This window comes from Halichoerus grypus, chromosome 10 (assembly GCF_964656455.1).
Source record: "Halichoerus grypus chromosome 10, mHalGry1.hap1.1, whole genome shotgun sequence".
Lineage (NCBI taxonomy): Eukaryota > Metazoa > Chordata > Mammalia > Carnivora > Phocidae > Halichoerus > Halichoerus grypus.
In genome coordinates this window covers 12,842,610-12,863,659 of record NC_135721.1, presented here as the reverse complement: position 1 = coordinate 12,863,659, position 21,050 = coordinate 12,842,610, and the positions used below count along the sequence as shown (strand labels likewise).

The 21,050-nt window shown below is 37.9% G+C and overlaps 1 long non-coding RNA gene across 1 annotated transcript in view; it reads left to right on the top strand.

Moving 5' to 3' along the window:
* LOC144379332 (uncharacterized) overlaps positions 1-21,050 on the top strand; it is a 338,757-nt gene that overhangs the window by 92,300 nt on the left and 225,407 nt on the right. The window contains exon 3 of the long non-coding RNA XR_013442152.1: positions 6,443-6,503. This is a non-coding gene — a long non-coding RNA (uncharacterized LOC144379332). The remainder of the gene's footprint in view (positions 1-6,442; positions 6,504-21,050) is intronic.

Below are 21,050 nucleotides of genomic sequence, written 5' to 3'. Positions count from 1 at the left end.
GGTGAGGATTAGATATGAGATATGGTATCACGGTGAGGATTAGATATGAGATAATGTATATGGATGTGCTCTGTGAACTCTCCAGTGCTGGACCATTGTGAGGAAGTGTCCATAATGGAAGCAACCACTGATGGGGTTGACAAACAATTGAACTGGGAATTTGATGGCCCATAGCTGAGATCTGCAAAGTTAAAAGCTGACTATTTCTCTGGTCTAAGCAGTGGAGGTTGGGGAAGAGTTTGTGGCTTCTCTGGCTTGACCTCTTCCTGCCCTTGAATCTCTATAAAATGAGAGTTTGAAAGCCACCGTCTTATCTCAGTTGATCCTCACTGCTCACTTATGTTCATTACTAATGCTACTTTACAGATCACAAACCTGAAACTTTATGCCTTGCTCCAGGTCTAACAATCAATAAATAGTTGAGCTAAAGCCTCCACACAGGTTGTAGGACTCCAAATTACGTGTTTCTAGGAGAGAATGATGATTCTATCCACTCTGTGACAACAGCAGGGAGGGATTAATAAACCTATGCATTTATAAAAACTGACTCTTGGCTTTCAAAATGGAGAGTTTACTGTGATTATGTAAGTGTAAATCCTTCTTATGTTCATAAGTTGTAAACACTGAAGAGGATGAATTATTTAACAGAAAGAAACAACTTGTCATCTATCATTGCAGAGTGAGGAAGGGAGTGTTTGCTGGTAGAATTTATGACTTTGACATCTCAATTTAGATCGTCCCTTTGGAACACCCAGATCTGCTGAATTTATATAATCTGCATTTATACAGTTTATATATGTAAACGAAATAAGCTCTGGAGGAAAAATTCCATTTTACAGATACCTATAGCAACTCTTGGGAGTATTCTTAGATTTCTCGTTGAAATTGCAGATGGGAAGAAACCTTCAAAACCTTGTAGCATAATCATGTCTGATACTTTGACTCTCTCTTTGAAATCATTAACCCATGCGCACTCTACCTTTGTTTGCACCCCTCCCTAGTGAACAGGCTGTAAGTCCAAAGGGGAAGCACATGGGACTTGGAATCCGAGACATGACCTGAAATCCCAATTCTGTCCCTTAAAGGATATGATCCTTGACTTGTCACATAATAGCTATGTTCATGCTTTCATTTATTCATCATTCACCCTCAGATACTGACTGAGCGTCCACCATGTGGTGGGTACTGTGCTGAGAGCTACGGACTCCCATCTAATATATACATTATGACACTTGCCTTCACAGAGATGGAGGGCAAATAGAGATGATATGATAAGATAATGGATTTGAAAGTGATTTTACAATGGAAAAATCTGAAAGGATGTTAGGTCTTATCTCCTAGGGTAGGACATTAGTGGTGATAGCATTAAAATATAATTTCATAGCAAATGAAATTTTGGTTTAAATAAATGATGGGAATAGATCTGGGGGAAAACAGGCTGCTCTGTGGGGCTTTGCCCAGTCAGAGATGCCATAGGAACATGGTGCTTATTGTCCCGGGGGAGGAGTGTGGGGGTGGAGAGGGCCCTGAGTTGCAGCAAGGTTTTGGAAGGCTGTGGAATATGAGGAGCTGAGACAGTGTTAACAGAAGACTGTGCACTGTGGGATGTCATCCAATCTCTCAGCTATCCAAATTTTCCTGAATGTTACTAAACTCATGGACTACTGAGTAGGATTAGATTTGTCCCAGGGAACAGTGAAGGGCCTGGGCTTCAGGTCTAGGTTTTACATGGGACAGAATCCAGGTCACACTTATTGAAGTGAAGGCAGAGAAGACTGTAAGAGGAAGGCAGGCGTGAGAACCTAGGGAGTATTTGGAATTGCCACAGACCCGGGAATGATATTTGGTCCTTATTTAATGAGATCACTGCATCTGTCTACTTTTGCTGTGTACTGCAAAATCAGTCTAGCTTATGCCTCATGTTGTGTGTGGGTCCACTGCTGCTCTGTTCCACATGGTTTTATTCTGTCATCTAAGCTGAGGGAGCAGCCCCTAATTGGGACATGCTAGTCTCATGGCAAAAGAAAAAGAGTGGTGTTGGAATTATGTAATGGCTCCTAAAGCTTCTGCAAAGAAATATTACTTCTGCTTACATTCATTGGCCAAACAAATTACACAGCCAAGCCTGATGTCTGTGTGGCAGGAAGGTATGATCTTCTTACAGAAAGGGGAAGTAAATAACTTAGAACTGTCAGGAAGCTTCAAAATATCTAAGGGCAGGGAGACATCAGCCAACATCAAGATTACATGAATATATAAGCAAAGTAGTCTTTGGAGAGCTAGAATTTTTCCAGCTCTCAAACTGGAAAAGATGATGGGGCGTTGGGGGGATGGAGAATGGAGTAGCAATAAAGGTTGCACATGAAAAGGAAGGTTGGGACCAACTTGAAATAAGTTTTGAGTACCATGAAGAGAATGTGCATTTTATTTTTAGAAAGTGAGTAGTTAAACTATTTTTTATGCAGATCACTAATAATTTTAGCACTCTTTTCTAGTGGTTGTGTGAAGGATGAATGGAAGAGATAAGAAATATAGATAGAAAAATCAGCTGGATATGGGTAGAAAAGTCCAGGGAAGTAATGACAGTGGGAAGAATGCAAATAAAAATATAAGGAATGATCAAAAGTTCCAGAGATGTATTTGGCAGGACCTGGCAGCAGGTTTGTTGTCATTGAGCTGGGAAGAATTCTACCGGTGCACAATCCTATTAACATGAGGTTTACAAAGGATATTACTAGAGTAAATAATATGGTGGCAGGGTTTACTTAGCTTCCTTAGAAGCAGAAGCTCCCTTAGAAGCATATTAACAATCTTGTCTACTCATAGTGACCTTAAGGAGCAAATCAAATTCATTGGCAGGGTAGAAATCTGCTGGCCCTCACTGGTATGGGTGTAGCAGTTATTCATGGCTTGTGTGCATTCTTATTGGCCTTTTCTGACTGGTTGGGGTCCATGACCTATAGGCTAAGAAATATTTTGAATGCCATTTTTGCCCACCAGGTCACTTTATCCATTTATTTTTCTAGTCTATACAGTATCACTGAGTGGGGACAGAAATGGATATCCGAATTCAATGATTCCATCCTCTTCCCCAGAACACAGGGTTATGTTGCTTTATCGGCCTATAGAGACCTCATAGGAAAACCATGTTTATCCATATCTGAACATTTGGCATTGACCAGTGGCCTCCTTATTTCTCCATTAGGAGAGGAATAAAGTTCCATCCTGCTGAAGGGGAGGTGGGTGGGGTGATGGGTTAAACAGGTGAAACAGGTGATAGGCATTAAGGAGGGCAAGTGATGTGATGAGCACTGAGTATTACACGCAACTGATGAATTGTTGAACGCTACATTTGAAACTAATGATGTACTGTGTGTTGGCTAATTGAATTTAAATGAAAAAAAAAGTTCCATCCTTACAGCATAACTCATATCAATCTCCAAGAGTCTTGTTCTTTCTCACTTCCTTGTTGTGTAGCACAAACATCTCCCATTTCCCTTGGTACCAACATTTCCAGATTCATTGAGCTAGCATCTGACTTTCCATTTGCCAAGAATCCGTGGGTTTTGCACATTATCATAAATACTGTTTGTTTAAGCTTTGTTATATCCAAGCACCCGAGTTAAAAAAATGTTTCCCTGGGGACACCTGGGTGGCTTGGTCACTTAAACATCCACCTCTTGATTTCTGCTCTGGTCGTAATCTCAGTAATCTCAGGGTCGTGAGATCCAGCCCTGCCTCTGGCTTGGGTTGGGCATGGAGCCTGCTTACGATTCTCTCCTCCCTCCCCCTCGGCACCTCCCCCACCACCCTCTCTCCCACGTGCACGCTCTCGCTCATAAATAAATAAATAAATAAATAAATAAATAAATAAATAGACAGACAGATACATAAAGTTAAAAACAATGTTTCTCCAGTATCCCCAGACATGGAGGAACCTCTGTTGCTCTTCTTTCCTTTTGAGATAAGAGAGATTCATCTTGTCCTTTTGAGTTCTTTTCTGCACACACAGCCCTCCAATTTCATCTTTTTTTACATCACACACCAAACTATGGTCTTGTTCCATTAATTATATACAAGTAATATTTTAATAACATAGCACTCTTATCCATAAATTAGATCTGGTCCCCTAAGGCTTCTTATTAACTGGCATTTTATTATTTTAATTTCAGTTAAGTCCTATTATCTCCTTCCAGAATACCTTTGCAAGCATCTTATTCTCTGTCCATGTCTTATATGTTGGTATTTCTCAAGATACTTAGTACCTCCCCACCAAAAACATTCTGCTTGATCTAGTTCATCAACTGCGTATATTTATAGAGAAAAACTGGAATTTTCTCTTAAATTCTCACATATAGACTTGCTCTTTCATTTTGCTGATTAGCAGGGAAACTGGTTTTGGTTTCTAGCAACTGGGGAAATTGGAGGACTTTTGTATAATATAAAGAAGCAACTACTTCTTGCCATGTACTCTCATAGTCCCATTTTCTGCCTGATGTATGATTTCTTTTCCCCATCTTCTCCAAGTTTAGTTGGAACTTTCCATGCCCATTTACAACCTAGTCACTGAAAGCTGAAATCTGTATGTGTGTGTATGTGTGTGTGTGTGTGTGTGTGTGTGTGTGTGTGTTGTTTATGTTCTTTCTTTCTGGTGCTGATGGTGGTTCACCCAACAGAAATATCACTACCTATACTCCACTGACTGGTACTTGGATGAGCGACCCCAGGTCCAGAGCATTATAGCCCCTAAATTAGCAGGCACAATAAACTGAATCTTGCCAAATATTTCTTTGGTTCCCCCAGGTTGGAAAACCTAGATCTATATGCTACCTGGCCAGTTTTCATTCCTTCTAGGGACTTTATTCCAGAAGTGTTGCTAGAGATAACTAAAAATGAACTTGAGACATTTACAGATGATTGGACAATTAGGTATAATTGAGAATGCCTCTCCTTAAGCAATATATGAATTATTGCTGTATTTATTCTGTGTATTGTGAAATATAACATCTTTCTTTAAAAACAAGGTTAAAATTTGGTACAGTCATAAGGGATTAACTTATATAATTTGAAAAATAAAAAGCAAAGATTTAAATTTTTAGAGCTAATCTTAATTCCCTAGCAACTGTGAGTTCTTTGCCTCTAGCATACATATGTCCACTGGACTTCCTATATGTTATCAGACCATTGCTGGAATTTTTAGAATGCCCCATGGAACATTCAAACTCAGCACATCTAAATTAACCCATCATATGTCCTCCCAATTCTTCTGTTTTTCACATCTTAGTGAATGTCTCCACCATTCATGAACTCTGTTAAGTCAGGAACAAGGATGTCATCATTGGTATCCTCTTTTTTTCTCACTTATCAGTTTCTCAGCTCAGTCCATATTTCCTCCAAACTTTTGAATTTATATTCTTTTCACAGTTCTCACTGCTGTGCTATAAGGAAGTTCACCTGAACTTGCCCAAATTACTCTAATAGTTGATAATCTGCTTTTTATTTTAAAGATTTTATTTTTAAGTAATCTCTGCACCCAACATGGGACTCAAACTCACAACTCTGAGATCAAAAGTCATATGTTCTACTGACTGAGCCGGCCAGGCGCCCCAACAGTCTTCCAATTGTGTTTAATTTTGTAATGTTCTATATTGCATATGCTGGTCTTTTCTTTCCAAATAAAGTATTTCTCAAAGGTAAATATCATATTTCATACCTTTTGGTATCCTTTTCTTGTGAATTATGGTGCTAGGGCTATAAATACATAGATTAGAAGTTGAAGTTCCTCTTAAGGGGGTCCATGGCATCTTTCTTCTTCACACATCAGATCATGATCCCCCTGGATCAAGGCTGAAATTGGGCCTATTGCCTAACTGAACTTGTGGAACTCTGAAGCAGTCTATTGTAATATTGTCATGCTTTAAGAGCTGGAAAAAATTCAAGTGAGACCAGAAGCAGCCAAGCTGAACTTTCACTGACGCTGCTGCCCCTCCTGGGGGTTTAGTGTCTCTGTTCATCAAAAGACATGTTTTCCCTACTTAATGTACTTACCATGTGGTTTTATTAGAATGAATAGCTCTCTCCTTGTAAATGGATTTGGTTGGAAATCCAATTTCTTTCAGGGCCAGTGGGAGAGGTCGAAGGGCCATAAATATTCCTCCTCTAAACTGTTTATAAGTAAAATGGCATTGCTGCAAAGGCCCAGCAAATGTCTTACTATACTAAGTTATGTACAAATCCCTGGCAATCTTTTCTTTCTTTCTTTGATGAAAACAGATTGCATTGTTGTCTCACAGTCATGAGTTATGCTCATGGGTGTCATGATGGACAGCAGTGTTTATCAGAAGGAGAGTGGATCACCAGGGCATCAACCCTAACTCTCAGCCTTTCTCCTAAAGTTGGAATGAACACTGTCTTATCATGCTTCCCTCATTGTTTTATCTAGTGCTGGATCGAGGAGACCTGGGAAGAACTAACCCCTCTGCCTCTGATTTGCTTGACTCTGGGTAAGGCCTGTTATCTTTAGTCTTATTTTTCTGGTGTTAAATGAATATATTCTCATCTATGCATTCTTCACATGATTGAAGTAAATGCAGATTTCATCCTGTTTTCAAAATTAGCACTTAATCCATTCCATGAGATAATTAATTTCATGAACTATTTCTGGGTGGAATATATGTACAGACACAGAGGTGATACATTGCGCTTGCTTTTGCATTATCTCATGATTTTTCTCTTCAGAGTGGGGAAAATGGGCAAAAATTTTGATATTGTTTTCTTCATTTGAAAAATGAGGTTCAGTAGAGAAGAAAAGTGAACTATAATGTATTGAGTATCTACTATATGCCAGCCATATGCTAGGTGCTAAATATATAAATTGGATAGTCGCAAGCTGATTACATTTACATCCACTCTTGGTTGGGTTTATATCTACCCTGGGATGGCTTTCTCCATGTGTTTTTATCATCCCCAGAGGTTCCTAAGACACCAATGCTAGAGGCTTAATTGGGTCCAGTATCACTGAGAGGTAGATTAAACTTACATAAGAGTTCATTGGAATGTGGATGACAGCATTTCTGGAAGGCACATCTTCATCCCAAATACTCATCAGTAATAGTCCGACTCGGGAAAATGTTGTGGTGTTCTCTGGCGAGCAGCAAGAAAGAGAACTAGAGCTGCAACAATATAAAATAGGATAACAAAATGGGACTCTTGGTATTTTATTTAGGGCTAAAGGTCCCAAAGACTGAGAGTAATACAAAGGAAAGATGAGAGATCAGCTGGTCAAGGAAGTCCTCAAATTTGAGTTCTCAGTTTTGAGATTTTAATATCTACCTAAAGGTACATTCAGATATTAAAATCCCTTAAGGCTGAGGAGGTTGAGAAGGGAAACTTTTTTGAATGAGAAGGCTTTCTTGGGGAGAGAGCTGTTGACATACAGTGTGTTTCTGCTACCCCTTTCCTTACCCATACAGGAGGGGAGAGCATGTAAAGAACTTAGAGAAACAATCAGAATAATTGACGTATGTCCCTTAGAGTTTTTGAGAGGAATGTATCAAGGCAAAGCTGTGCCCCAAAATTTGTCTCTAAAGGCGAGTCTGGCAGAAGCACCCTGTGTCAGAGGACCCAATTTAGAGGGCTGTACAGAGAATGAACTCTGTGTGTCCGCCAGGAGGGAGCTGGTCTGGGCCATCTTAGATCCTTCTGAGAGAACTACCCAATGGAACAAATAATGCCCAAAGAGGGAGAAGCCCATTACATCCCCAGAACTTATTTAACCTTGTAACTGGAAGTTTGAACTTTTCACCACCTTCACTCATTTTGCCAACCCCAGGTAACCACCAGTCGTCTCTGTATCTACGAGTTTGTTGTTTTTAGATTACACATAGAAGTGAGATCATACAGAATTTGTCTTTCTCTGTCGGCTTTCGCTTTGAGTAAAGATTCTCTTTACAGCATCCCTGAGAGCAGCCGTCCAGTCTATGCCTGATTGTTTCTGCGGAGGATGTCTCACTGCCTCCCTTGAGGCTTGTCCCCATGAAGATACAGTTTTCTCTTGAAAACAGAAGCATCAGATAGAATTTCTCCAATCCGTGTGTAGATTATTTAGCTCCAGACTGTAATAAATGAGATGATTCATTTTTATTATAATGATTATAACTGACAGAGATTCCAGTCCCTTCCTGGGTAATAAGAGAACAGACCATTATATGTTTTGTTGTTGTTTTTCCTTATTTCTTACTGCTGTTTAACTCAAGGAAAAAGGTTTCCTAAGATCTGATCTGTTCTAGATCTAGCCTTTCCAACATATAACATTTCAAATATCAAAGTGTATGGTAAATGTAAAAATAAAGTAACATGCATCTTAGGTATAGCACCATAGACCAGGTGGCCAATAACAACAGAAGTTTATTTCTCACTGTTATGGAGGCTGATAAGTGCAAAATCATTGTTTGCTGAGGGCCTGTAAACTGGATCATAGGCAACTGTCTTTTCACTGTGTCCTCACATGATGGAAGGGATGAGGGACCTCTCTGGAGTTTCTTTTCTAAGGGTACTAATCCCATTCAAGAGGGCTCCCCCCCTCATGGCCTGCGGTCCTACCTCCAAACATCGTCACGTTGGGGTGAGATCTCAACAAATGAATTTTTGAGGGACACAAACCTTTAGTCTATACTCGGGACCAAATCTGAGACATAGGGTAAATGCTTGCTGTGCCCAGGGCATCCACAATAAGATATTTCTTCAAACGTATTCTTAGTAAGTTTCTTTGTGTCCTCATTGGCGTCTCTGCTTTTAAAGACTAGAGGATTGGAGAAAATTGAATTAAATGAATTCAAAGCTTTGCAGTGTAGGGAAGAAAAGGACAGTATCTAGGTTTGTGATTTTATTATTTTAGTTATTAGGCTTCAGTCTTTCTCCAGCATCTACATTTCAGTCCCCAAAGCCTGAATCTGGGTGACTCTGAAGCTATTGCAATAAGCATGCTAAGGTTTGAGTTTATCTCCCTCAGCGATCACATTGCCGTTAGGCTCCTTGGCTGCTATTTTATTAGTCTTCCCTTTAGGTTTTGGTAAATTTGCTAAGTTATGGGGACAGAAAGAACTCACAAATTTCCAGAGGGAAGGAAGATGTGCTCTGGACATTTGAACAGCAAATATTTATGAAGTACTTTTTATGTGCCATACAATTTGTTGGGTGTGAAGTGTAAAATGATAAATTACACAGGGTGTCCTCAACATGCTCACAGTTACTGACATGAAAAGTGCTAAGTGCACCAGAGGGTTGCAGGTGTTATGAAAGACTGCTCCCACCATGTTAGCTTGGATTCAATGCAAGTCTTGTGAGTTTTGATAGAAAGTATTTTTTATGTATTGCTAAAAGTTCATGTGCCAAGAAGGACTAAATAATTTGCTACCCCATTACTTTCTCTTCTCATAAAGCTATTCCCTTATAATAAAAAATTCTAATAAAATAATATGGCCTACCATTTTGTGTCCTAATTCTATTAGTTGGGATCAAAGGCCTATAGAGGTAGAATGTGCAGTCTCTGATGTAAAATCAATGTAGAACAAAGCTAAAGAGTATTTCTAAGTGTCAAAATAGGTAATATCTTTGCTTAATTATGTGAAAGAATCATAGCAGCAATATATCATATTGTCAGTTTAACTAGAGCAACTAACATAATTGACTCTTATTTTGACAACAGGCAGGCTATATAGGTATAGTTTAGATTGTTTAATTATATGAATATCCAGGTTTAGATTGTTTAGTTATATGAATATCCAGGTTAAACAGTAAGAATTCAGTTTTATTTTTGCCAGGTAAAAAAATTGGTATTGACATCTCATATAATGTAGGAAACTTTTAGGAAGCTTTAAATTTAGAGTTTTAGTGAACCTGAATGAAATGAAGCATGAGCCCCCAAAACAGACATTTGAAAGTTTAAATTTGTCATTTTCTTTTAAGATATGTATTATCCAGACCATAAAGTATACACAATCAATGAAAGAGAGTATCAAGGCATATTATTGTCAGCAGATAAAGAAAAAAATATTTCAAAATCAAGATATTACCTATAGAATCTAAGGAAAAGATTGGATAATATAATCTCAAAGGTTAATAATTAATAGAATTTACTTATACACATAGCTCTATGTTATAATTGTGAATTAATTGTTAGACTAAGGTATTTCCCTATAGCTATGAGTAGACAGCAGTTCTAAGGTGGAATCAAGAAAAAATAAACTAACCCAACCACAATAATGTATTATCACATGTTGAAAAGAACACGATTATTTTTATTATGAACTTAAATTTTAGAAACGGTCTGATTTGACCATATTAAAAATGGTATTGGAGAATAGAGTGGCATGGTACGATAGTAGATCTGGTGTCAGAAGATAAGAGAGCCTATGTCTGATCTACACTGCTGCTGTTTGGCTTGAACATGCCACCATGCATTCTTTTCCAATCGAACATCTTTAGTAAAGCATGGCATATACACAAGTATATGTATAAGTCATAACTGTACGTCTTGGGGCGCCTGAGTGGCTCAATTGGTTAAGCATTTGACTCTTGATTTTGGCTCAGGTCATGATCTCAGGATCCTGGGATCAAGCCCTGCACTGGGCTCTGTTCTTAGTGGGGAGCCTGCTTGAGGATTTCTCTCCCTTCTCCCACTCTCTCTCTCTCAAATAAAAAAATAACTGTATGTCTTGATAAATTACCACAAAGTAAACACACCCATATAACCACCACTCATACTGTGAAATGAATATTGTTAACATTCCAGTGGCTCTCCTCATGGCTCCAGTAGATCACCACACAACACCCCTTGCATGCAGAAATAGTACATTAATTTTCATGGCATGTAGAGCACGCCATTGCATGCATATAACAAAATGAGCTATCCATGTATTTGTACTGTCATTAGTTTGGTACTATGAATAGTGTTTCTGTGAATATTCTTATACATGTCTTTGGGTGAACAGACATCTACATTTCTATAAGGTGTATATCAACTAGAAGTAGAGTTGCTGTGTTGTAGGGTATTGCTGTTTAGCTTATTAAATAGTCCAAAAAGGGGCACCTGGGTGGCTCAGTCGTTAAGCGTCTGTCTTCAGCTCAGGTCATGATCCCGGGGTCCTGGGATCGAGCCCCACGTCGGGCTCCCTGCTCGGCGGGAAGCCTGCTTCTCCCTCTCCCACTCCCCCTGCTTGTGTTCCCTCTCTCGCTGTGTCTCTCTCTGTCAAATAAATAAATAAAATCTTTAAATAAATAAATAGTCCAAAATGACTTTACATAAGATACCAATTTATTCACATATATGAGAGCTCCTATATTTCAAATCCTCACCCATGGTTGGTATTGACTCTCATTTTCATTTTGGCCACAATTACGGGAGCGTGATGGTATTGCAGTGTGGTTCCACCTGTAATGCCCTGAAACTGAAGAAGTGGAATAGCTTTTCATGTATTTCATTGGATATTCAGATAGTCTCTTTTGAGAAGTACTGTTCTTTCATCCATTAAAAAAGAATCACCTGCTACCAGAAATGAATAGAACACTGAAGGTTAATTATACTTAAATAAAAAAAAAAATCACCTGCCAGTTTTTTTCTGATTTTAGGAATTTTAAAAATATATATAAATATATATTCTGATTATACGTCCTTTGATGGATAATATGATCTCTGATTCTGTGGTTTACAGTTCAATTTTTGATGTCTTTTAACAAAATGAAGTTCTTAATTTTAAATCTAATTTGTAAACTCCATTGAAGTATAACATAAAATTCACCTATTTAAGTGTGTAATTTGAAGATATTTAGTAAATTTATAGGGTTCTTTTTTTTTTTTTTAAAGATTTTATTTATTTATTTATTTGAGAGAGAGAGAAAGAGAGAGAGAAATAGCATGAGAGGGGATAGGGTCAGAGGGAGAAGCAGGCTCCCCGCTGAGCCGGGAGCCCGATGTGGGACTCGATCCCAGGACTATGGGATCATGACCTGAGCCAAAGGCAGTTGCTCAACCAACTGAGCCACCCAGGCGCCCAAATTTATAGGGTTCTGCAACCATACTCATAATCCAGTTTTAGAACATATTCATTATCCCACCAAAGAAGTTCTCTTGTACTGGTTTCCAGTCAATCCCTACTCCCATAGGGAGGAGGAGGATATATAGAAGACTGTATGAAGATGCAGGCAGAGATTGGAGTGATGTGGCCATAAGACAAATGCTCAGTTCTATTTACAAAAGTACTGATGAAGCTTAGCATTGATTGGCTAGAGTTCTATCTTCTTGGGTAAATCCATCTCTACATTGATTGACTTGGTTCTACATCATAGTCACATTTTCCTGCTTTTGTCCTTTACTCTGGCCCACCAAGGATGGCCATTTCCTAGTATCTGTGCTAATATGTTCAAAGGGCTGGAAGTGCTTCATCTCTGTCTATAATTACTTAAAGTTAAGTCTAAAAATATAAGCCTTTCTTTTCTTTTCTTTTTTTTTTTCTTTTCTTTTCTTCTTTCCTTTTCTTTTTCTTTCTTCCTTTCTTCCTTCCTTCCTTTCTTCCTTCCTTCCTTCCTTCCTTCCTTCCTTCCTTCCTTCCTTTCTTTCTTTCTTTCTTTCTTTCTTTCTTTCTTTCTTCCTTCCTTCCTTCCTTCCTTCCTTCCTTCCTTCCTTCCTTCCTTCCTTCCTTCCTCCTCCCTCCCTCCCTCCCTCCCTCCTTCCTTTCCCTTCCCTTCCCTTTCTTTCCTTTCCTTCTTTTCTTAAGTTTCAGGTGTACAATTTAGTGATTCAACTCTTCCGTACAACATCCAGTGCCCATCACAACAAGTGCACTCTTTAATCCCCATCACCTATTTATCCCATCCTTCCACCCACCTCCCCTCTGGTAACCATCAGTTTGTTCTCTATAGTTAAGAGTTGTTTCTTAGGTTTTTTTTTTTCTCTCTCTCTTTCCCTCCCTATCCTTGTTTGTTTTGTTTCTTACATTTCAATATGAGTGAAATCATATGATATTTCTCTTTCTATGACTGACTTACTTTGCTTAGCATAATACTGTCTAGCTCCATCCACATCATTGCAAAAGGCAAGATTTCATTCTTTTTGATGGCTGAGTAATATTCCATTGCATATGTATATATATATATATATATATATATATATATATATATATATATCACACTTTTTTTTAAAAGATTTTATTTATTTGTTTGAGAGAGAGAATGAGCAGTGGGGAGGGGTAGAGAGAGAGAGAGAGAAGCAGACACCCTGCTGAGCAGGGAGCCCAATGTGGGGCTCAATCCCAGGACCCTGAGATCATGACCTGAGCTGAAGGCAGAAGCTTAACTGACTGAGCCACCCAGGCACCCCTATATACCACACCTTTATCCGTTCATCAGTTGATGGACACTTGAGCTGTTTCCATTGTTTGGCTATTGTAGATAATGCTGCTGTAAACATTGGGATGCACGTATCCCTTTGAATTAGTATTTTTGTATTCTTTGGGTAAACACCCAGTGGTTCAATTGCTGGATCATAGGATAGTTCTATTTTTAACTTTTTGAGGAACTCCATACTGTTTTCCAGAGTGGTTGTACCCGCTTGCAGTCACACCAACAGTGCAGGAGGGTCCCCTTTCTCCACATCCTTGCCAACACCTGCTGTTTCTTATGTTGTTGATAAAAATACAGCTTTCTGAATTCATTTCCTCTGAGTTCTGGCATCCCTGTTATTCCTGAGCTTATAATTTCTGTCCTTTAATTACTGCCACACCAAACTTTACAGCATAGAATTCAAACACAGATGTCTCTCCTTTCAACTCCCTCCCAAATGAGGTCTATTTTACTGGTGTTCTGTAGTTAGTTGGGGGATGGAGCATATCCTCCAGGTTGATTTTTTTTCCTCTAATTATTTTCGTATTTTCTCCAATTGTTTTCCTATCTCTTACTACATATGCTTCATTACTCATTCATTCATTCATTTACTCACTTAAAGACCATTCATTAAGCTCTACCATATGTGCTTAGTATTTTACTAAGAGCTGGAAATAAAAGATGAATAATACTGTCCCTGACTCCAAGTCAAGGAGAAAGGGGCATAAATCCGTAAACACTAATTTTGAAAAACACTACGAAGCTCATAAGCACAGAGTGCTGCGGTACTATGGAAAAGAGGCACACTGCTCTCAGGTTGACCTTAGTCTTGTCACCTGAGCTATGGCTTCGCTATTTGTATTTCACACCAAGCAATTGTATGTTCTGTAATCATTTTAGTTAAACACAGTGACATGGGTATCTCATGTGAGTCCGAACAGAACGATGGTAATTGTAATGATAATGAAAATGGTGGGAACTCAATAAGTATGCGTAATGAATGAATGAATTTTACAGATGAAAAATATGAGGCTTAGAGAATTAAATAGCTTGCACAAAGTCATGGCTAGTAACTCAGAGCTGAAGCACAAAACTGAGGTTGTTTATTTTCAGAGTATGAGCTCCCAACTACTATATGCTCTGCAGACTTAGTTGAGCCAGAATATAGATAAAAACATTCTGGCAGTATTTACAACCCCAAATTGCTTTGTAACTAAATACACTCTTAATGACAATCAGGGCAAGTTCTCAGTTTTAGAGGTAATTGTGTGTGCTGTATTACCACAGGCAAAAATTACACCTTTCATTATGCTATCTAATTACTGAAAACGCGTGAGGGAAATGTGAAATATTTTAATAAAGAAGTATTTTTATTTTTGGAGCAAGTTTGAGATACAGATGATGTAAGAAATGGAATATGGTTTTTTATAAAATAGGAGTACGAGTGGTAAGGAAAAGCAGCAGATCGTGTATTTTTCTCTTCTGTAAGAGCCATTCTTTTTCACGTGTCTTTCTAGGGAGAGAGGTATATAGGAAATGGTACCTGACAAAGAAACCAGTCTTTGTGTTTTAGCGCAGAATTAGACCAAGCATTTCTGCTTATGTCCTAGTTGGTTGAATGAGCATCTGGAATGAGACCTCTGGGCTAACATGGTCACAGACAGTGAGGAGTCCTCACAGAGCCAAAGGAAAAAAAGGCTGATGGAGCAGCCTGGCATTTGTAACCCCACGGGGCCAAGAAAGAGGCAGCAGGGGCATAGGCAGCCCCAGAGTGAACATGGAGTTACAGATGGGTGAACAGGTCTTCCCGACAAAGTCGTTAGAAATGGAAGAATGCAGAATCTTAAGGGGAGTAAGAGCCATAAAAGGCCCTCAGAAGAAGTCCCAGGAGCTCACCTTACTGCAGGAACATGGACCTAGTGAGTCCAGCATGGGGCTTGATAAACTGTCAGTTGTCCCTGAGAGGGCAGTTAACAAACTTTTTTCAGATAAAGAGGATTATCAAATGGTAATTTCTTAAAGGGGCTTTTTGTGTTAAAACCAACCAACCGGGCATGGGATGGCTTCCCATTCATTTGTGTCTTCTTCAGTGTCTTACATCAGTGTTTTATAGTTTTTAGTCTTTCATCAATATTTACCAATCTTTCACCTCCTTGATTAAGTGTCTTCGTAAGCATTTTATTATTGTTGGTGCTATTGTAAATGGGGTTTTCTTAATTTCTTTTTCATATAGTTCCTTGTTAGCGTATAAAAATGCAACTGATTTTTGAATGTTGGCATTGTATCCTGCGACTTCAGTGAATTTATTAGTTCTAACAGCTTTTTGGTGGAGTCTTTAGGATTGTTAGTGTGTAAGATCATGTCATCTGCAAGTAGAGACAATTTTACTTCTTCCTTTCCAATTTGGATGGCTTTTATTTCTTTTTCTTGCTTATTTGCTCTGGCTAGGACTTTTAGTACTATTTTGAATAGTAGTGGCAAGAGTGGGCATCCTTGTCCTGTTCCTGACTTTAGAGGTCAAAGGGTACAAAATTTCAGTTATGAGATGAATAAATTCTGAGGATTTCATGTACAGAATGTCCGTTGCCTTAATAATACTGTGTTGTAAACTTGAAATTTTCTGAGTAGATCTTAAGCTTTCTCACAGGCACAAAAAGTATGTGAGGTGATGGCTATATTAATTAACTTGATTGTGGTAATCATTCCACAGTGTATACCTATATCAAATCATGTTGTATACTTTAATTATATTAGAATTTTATTTGTTAATCATTCCATAATAATGCTAGGAAAAAACCTTAAAAACAAAAGCCAACAACAACAAAATCCCTGGAGACCAGAGACACAGGGAATTGCTGTCAAAGGGGAAAATGATCACATCAAAAACAAAGTGTGATGGTTAATTTTATGTGTCAACTAGACTGGATCATAAGATGCTCAGATATCTGGCTACACATTATCTCTGGGTGTGTCTGTGAGGATGTTTCTGGAAGAAAATAGCATTTGAATTGGTGGCCTGAATAAAGAAGATGGACCTCCCCAATGTGGTAAACATCCAATTTAAGAGCCTGAACAGAACAAAAAGGTACAACAAGGTTGAATTTGCCCTCCACCTGATGGCTTGGGCTATAATGTTGATCTGCCTGCAGTACTCCTGGTTCTTAGGCCTTTAGATTCAGACTGGGATCTATACCATCAGCTCTCTGGCTCTCAAGCCTTCAAACTACACTACAGGCCTTTCTGGGTCTCTAGATTGCAGGCAGCAGATCATGGGACTCCTCAGCCTCCATAATCATGTGAGCCGATACTTTATGATAAATATATACAATTTCCTATTGGTTGGGTTTCTCTGGAATACCAAGACTAATACGCAAAGGATATTTGCAAAACTTTGCATTAGTTACAGTGACTTTTTACATGTACTATTTAATTCTCATATTGGCCCTACATTAGCTTTCTAGTGCTGCATAGCAAATTAAACAAATTACCACAAACTTAGTGGCTTAAAACACCACCACTATTTATCTCATAGTTCTATAGGTCAAAAGTGCAACAACGTATGGTTTTTGTTTGTTTGTTTTTTGTTTTTCAAGAGAGAGCATGAGTTGGGGGAGGCAGAAGGAGAGGAAGAGAGGATCTTAAGCAGGTTCCATACTCTGTGCAGAGCCTGATGGGGGACTTGATCTCACAACCCTAAGATCATGACCTGAGCAGAAATCAAGAGTCGGACACTTAACCGACTGAGCCGCCCAGACACCCTTTTTGGATTTTTTTATTTAGTGTCTTACTATGATAAAATCAAGGTATCTTCTTGGGCTATGGTTCTTATGTTGGGATTAGGATCCTCTTCCACACTCTTTGGGTGTTGGAAGAATTCATGTTTTTGTTATGTCTTTCACCTGGCCTCCTCCATCTGCAGGTAAGCAATGGTTCATCAAGTTCTTCTCATGAATCAGATCTCTATACCTTCTTCTTTTGCTTTTGAGGGCCCATGTGATTATTCTGGGCCCACCTGAATGATCCAAGATGATCTTCCTATTTTAAGATCAACTGATTAGTAATCTTAGTTACATCTGCAAAATCCCATTTGTCATGTAATGTAACATAACCATGGGAGTAACACCATGGGACAGAGATCATGGGGACCAAAATTCTGCATACCACAGGCCTTTGTGTGGTAAGAATTTTTGTAATATGCATTTGACTGATTGATTAATGATTGATGGGTGGAATTTAAACTCTTAATATGTCCTGCTAAAAATTCCAGTTTTAGAAAAAAATGCTATGAACACAAAAATGGTGAATACCATGGCCAGAAGGGTTACTGCAAGGAAGGGAGAGCAAGGGGGGATAATCTGGTCTTGAAACACTGATATTATTTCTATTCACTCAGTATATATGTCTTGAATTTCTAATATGTAGGCAGCTTTTCAGGCACTATGGGATGTAGAATTAAAATTTATTTATGAAGTTACAAAATATTTAATGAGGTAAAATGTCTGCTAATGCATCTTTATCTTTTACAGAACCTTTAATAATTATTTACTGAACACATGTTGTATGTCTAGGACTTTACACAGATAATTTTATTTATATAAATGTATCTATAATGGCCTTAACAGATGATTATCAACTGTCTCTCTATTTTAAAGACTTGAAAAAATAAGTCTCAGAAAGCTTAAATAATTTACTCAAAGTCATATAATTAGTCAATGCCAGACCTGGAATTGGAATTTGAATGTGAGGCAGCTGAAAAGTTTGTTTTTTTTTTACTCTTTTAAATTGAGTATAATTGACATAATGTTATGTTAGTTTCAGGTGTACAACATAATGATTCAATATTTGTATATATTGCAAAACGATCACCATAATATCTATTTAGCTCTTGTTGACATACATAGTTAGAATTTTTTTCCTGTGATGAGAACTTTTCAGATCTACTCTCTTAGCAACTTTCAAATACACAATACAGTATTATTAACTATAGTCACCATGCTATACATTATATCCCCATGACTTATTGACTTTGTAATTGGAAATGTATACCTTTTGACCCCTTTACCCATTTTGCTCCCATAGCCAAACCTGTTCTCTGTATCTATGAGCTCATTTTTATTTTAGATTCTACATATAAGTGAAATCATATGGTATTTGTCTTTCTCTGTCTGACTTCACTTAGCACAATGTCTTTACATTCTGTGTATGTTGTCACAAATATCAAGATTTCCTTCTTTTTTATGGCTTTAATATTCCCTTTTATATATGTACCATATTTTCTCTGTCTACTCATATATCAGTGAACACTTAGGTTACTTCCATATCTTGGCTATTATAAATAAGGCTCCAGTGAACATGTAGGTGCATATATATTTTTGAATTAGTGGTTTTTTTTTTTAAGATTTTATTTATTTATTTGAGAGAGAGAATGAGAGAGAGAGAGAGCAGGAGAGGGGGGAAGGTCAGAGGGAGAAGCAGACTCCCCGCTAAGCAGGGAGCCCGATGTGGGACTCGATCCTGGGACTCCAGGATCATGACCTGAGCTGAAGGCAGTCACTTAACCAACTGAGCCACCCAGGCACCTGTTTTGTTTTTTTTTTTTAAATGCTCAGCAGTAGAGTTGCTGGATCATATAATATTCTATTTTTAATTTTTTGAGGAACCTCCATACTGTTTTCTATAGTGGCTGCACTAATTTGCATTCCCCCCAACAGTGCCCAACGGTTCCCATTTTTCCATATCTTTGAAAATAGTCATTATTTCTTATCTTTTTGATAATGGCCATCCTAATGGATGTAGAGTGATATCTCATTGTGGTTTTGGTTTGCATTTCCCTGATGATTAATGATGATGAGCACCTTTTTATGTACTGGTTAGCCTTTTGTATGTCTTCTTTGGAAATATGTCTATTTAGATCCTCAGCCCATTTTTAAAATTGCATTGTTTGTTTTTTTGCCATCTAGTTCTATGTGTTCTTTGTATGTTTTGGATATTAACCCCTTATCAGATATATAATTTGTGAATATTTTCTCCCATTTGAAAAGGTTACCTTTTCGGTTTGTTGATGGTTTCCTTTGCTACACAGAAACTTATTAGATATAGTCCCACTTGTTTATGTTTGCTTTTAATGGTGTCAAATCTCAAAAATCATTACCAAGACTGATGTCATGGACTTACTGACATGTTTTTTTCTTAGGATTTTTATGGTTTCAGGTCTCACATTTAAGTCTTTAATCCATTAGGAGTTAATTCTTGTGTATGGTGTAAGACAGTGGTCCATATTCATTCTTTCCTTGTAGCTCTCCAATTTTCCCAGCATCATTTTTTGAAGAGACTGTCATTTCCCCACTCTGTACTCTTAGTCTCTTTGTCATAAAGTAGCTGACCACATATGCATGAGTTTATTTCTGGGCTCTCTGTTCTGTTCCATCGATCTATGTGTCTGTTTTTATGCCAATAACATACTGTTTTGATTACTGTAGCTTTGTAATATCATTTGAAATCAGGGAGTTTGATGCCTCCAGCTTTGCTCTTCTTTCTCAAGATTGCTTTGGCTATCTGGGATCTTTTGTGATTCCATACTAATTTTAGGATTGACTGTTCTATTCTGTGAAAAATGCCATTGGAATTTAATAGGGATTGCATTGAATCTGTAGATTGTTTGGGGGTAGTATGGACATTTAAATAATATTATTTCTTCCAAATCATGAACATGGAATATCTTTCTATTTATTTGTGACCTTGTCAATTTCTTATATCAGTGTCTTATAATTTTCACTGTAAAGATCTTTCACTCCTTGGTTAAATTTATTCATAGGTATTTAAATGTTTTTGATGCCATTGTGATTAGGACTGTTCTCTTAACTTCTCTTTCTGATAGTTTGTTATTAATATTAGAAATGCAACAGATTTTTGTATATTGATGATGTAACCTGCAACTTTACTGAAAATATTTATTAGCCCTGACAGTTTTCTTGGTGGAGTCTTTAGGGTTTTTGTATATAATATCATGTTGCCTGCAAATAGTGACAGTTTTACTTCTTCCTCTCCAATTTGGATGCCTTTTATTTTCTTTTCTTGCCTAATTGCCCTGGCTAGGACTTCTAATACTATGTCAGATAAAAGTGGCATGAGTAGTCATCCTTGTCTTGTTCCTGATCTTAGAAGAAAAGCTTTCAGCTTTTACCACTGATTATGATATTAGCTGTGGACTTTCCATACATGGCCTTTATTATGTTGAGGTACAGATAATATGCATTTTAAAGAATTCCAAGGCGTGAGAAGGTTAAACAACTTCCTCAAAAGCACGTGCCTAAGTAAGAGAACCAGATCTGAGTACCCAGTGCTTTGCTCTTCCTTTCAGTTTGCAATCTCTGTGTGTATGGGAATGAAGAAATAATATTTGCTAAGAGCTTAGTTACTATTTAGATATATCTAAATAGACAGCACCCTTAAGTGACTGAGAAAATAGATTCTTAGTTTAAATGAATCTTTTCAATAGAGATGTGGTAGAGTTTTTAAATGTAACTTGGGAGCTTCAAAAAGAAGTAGGGTGTTCTGGTAGTGTGCATTGAGACAGAATACAGGTTTTGGTGTGTATGGAAGGTGGTGGCTGGAGGCCAGCCACAAGCCAGTGGACTGACATTGATACTGGACTCTGTGTTTTTCACTTGGAT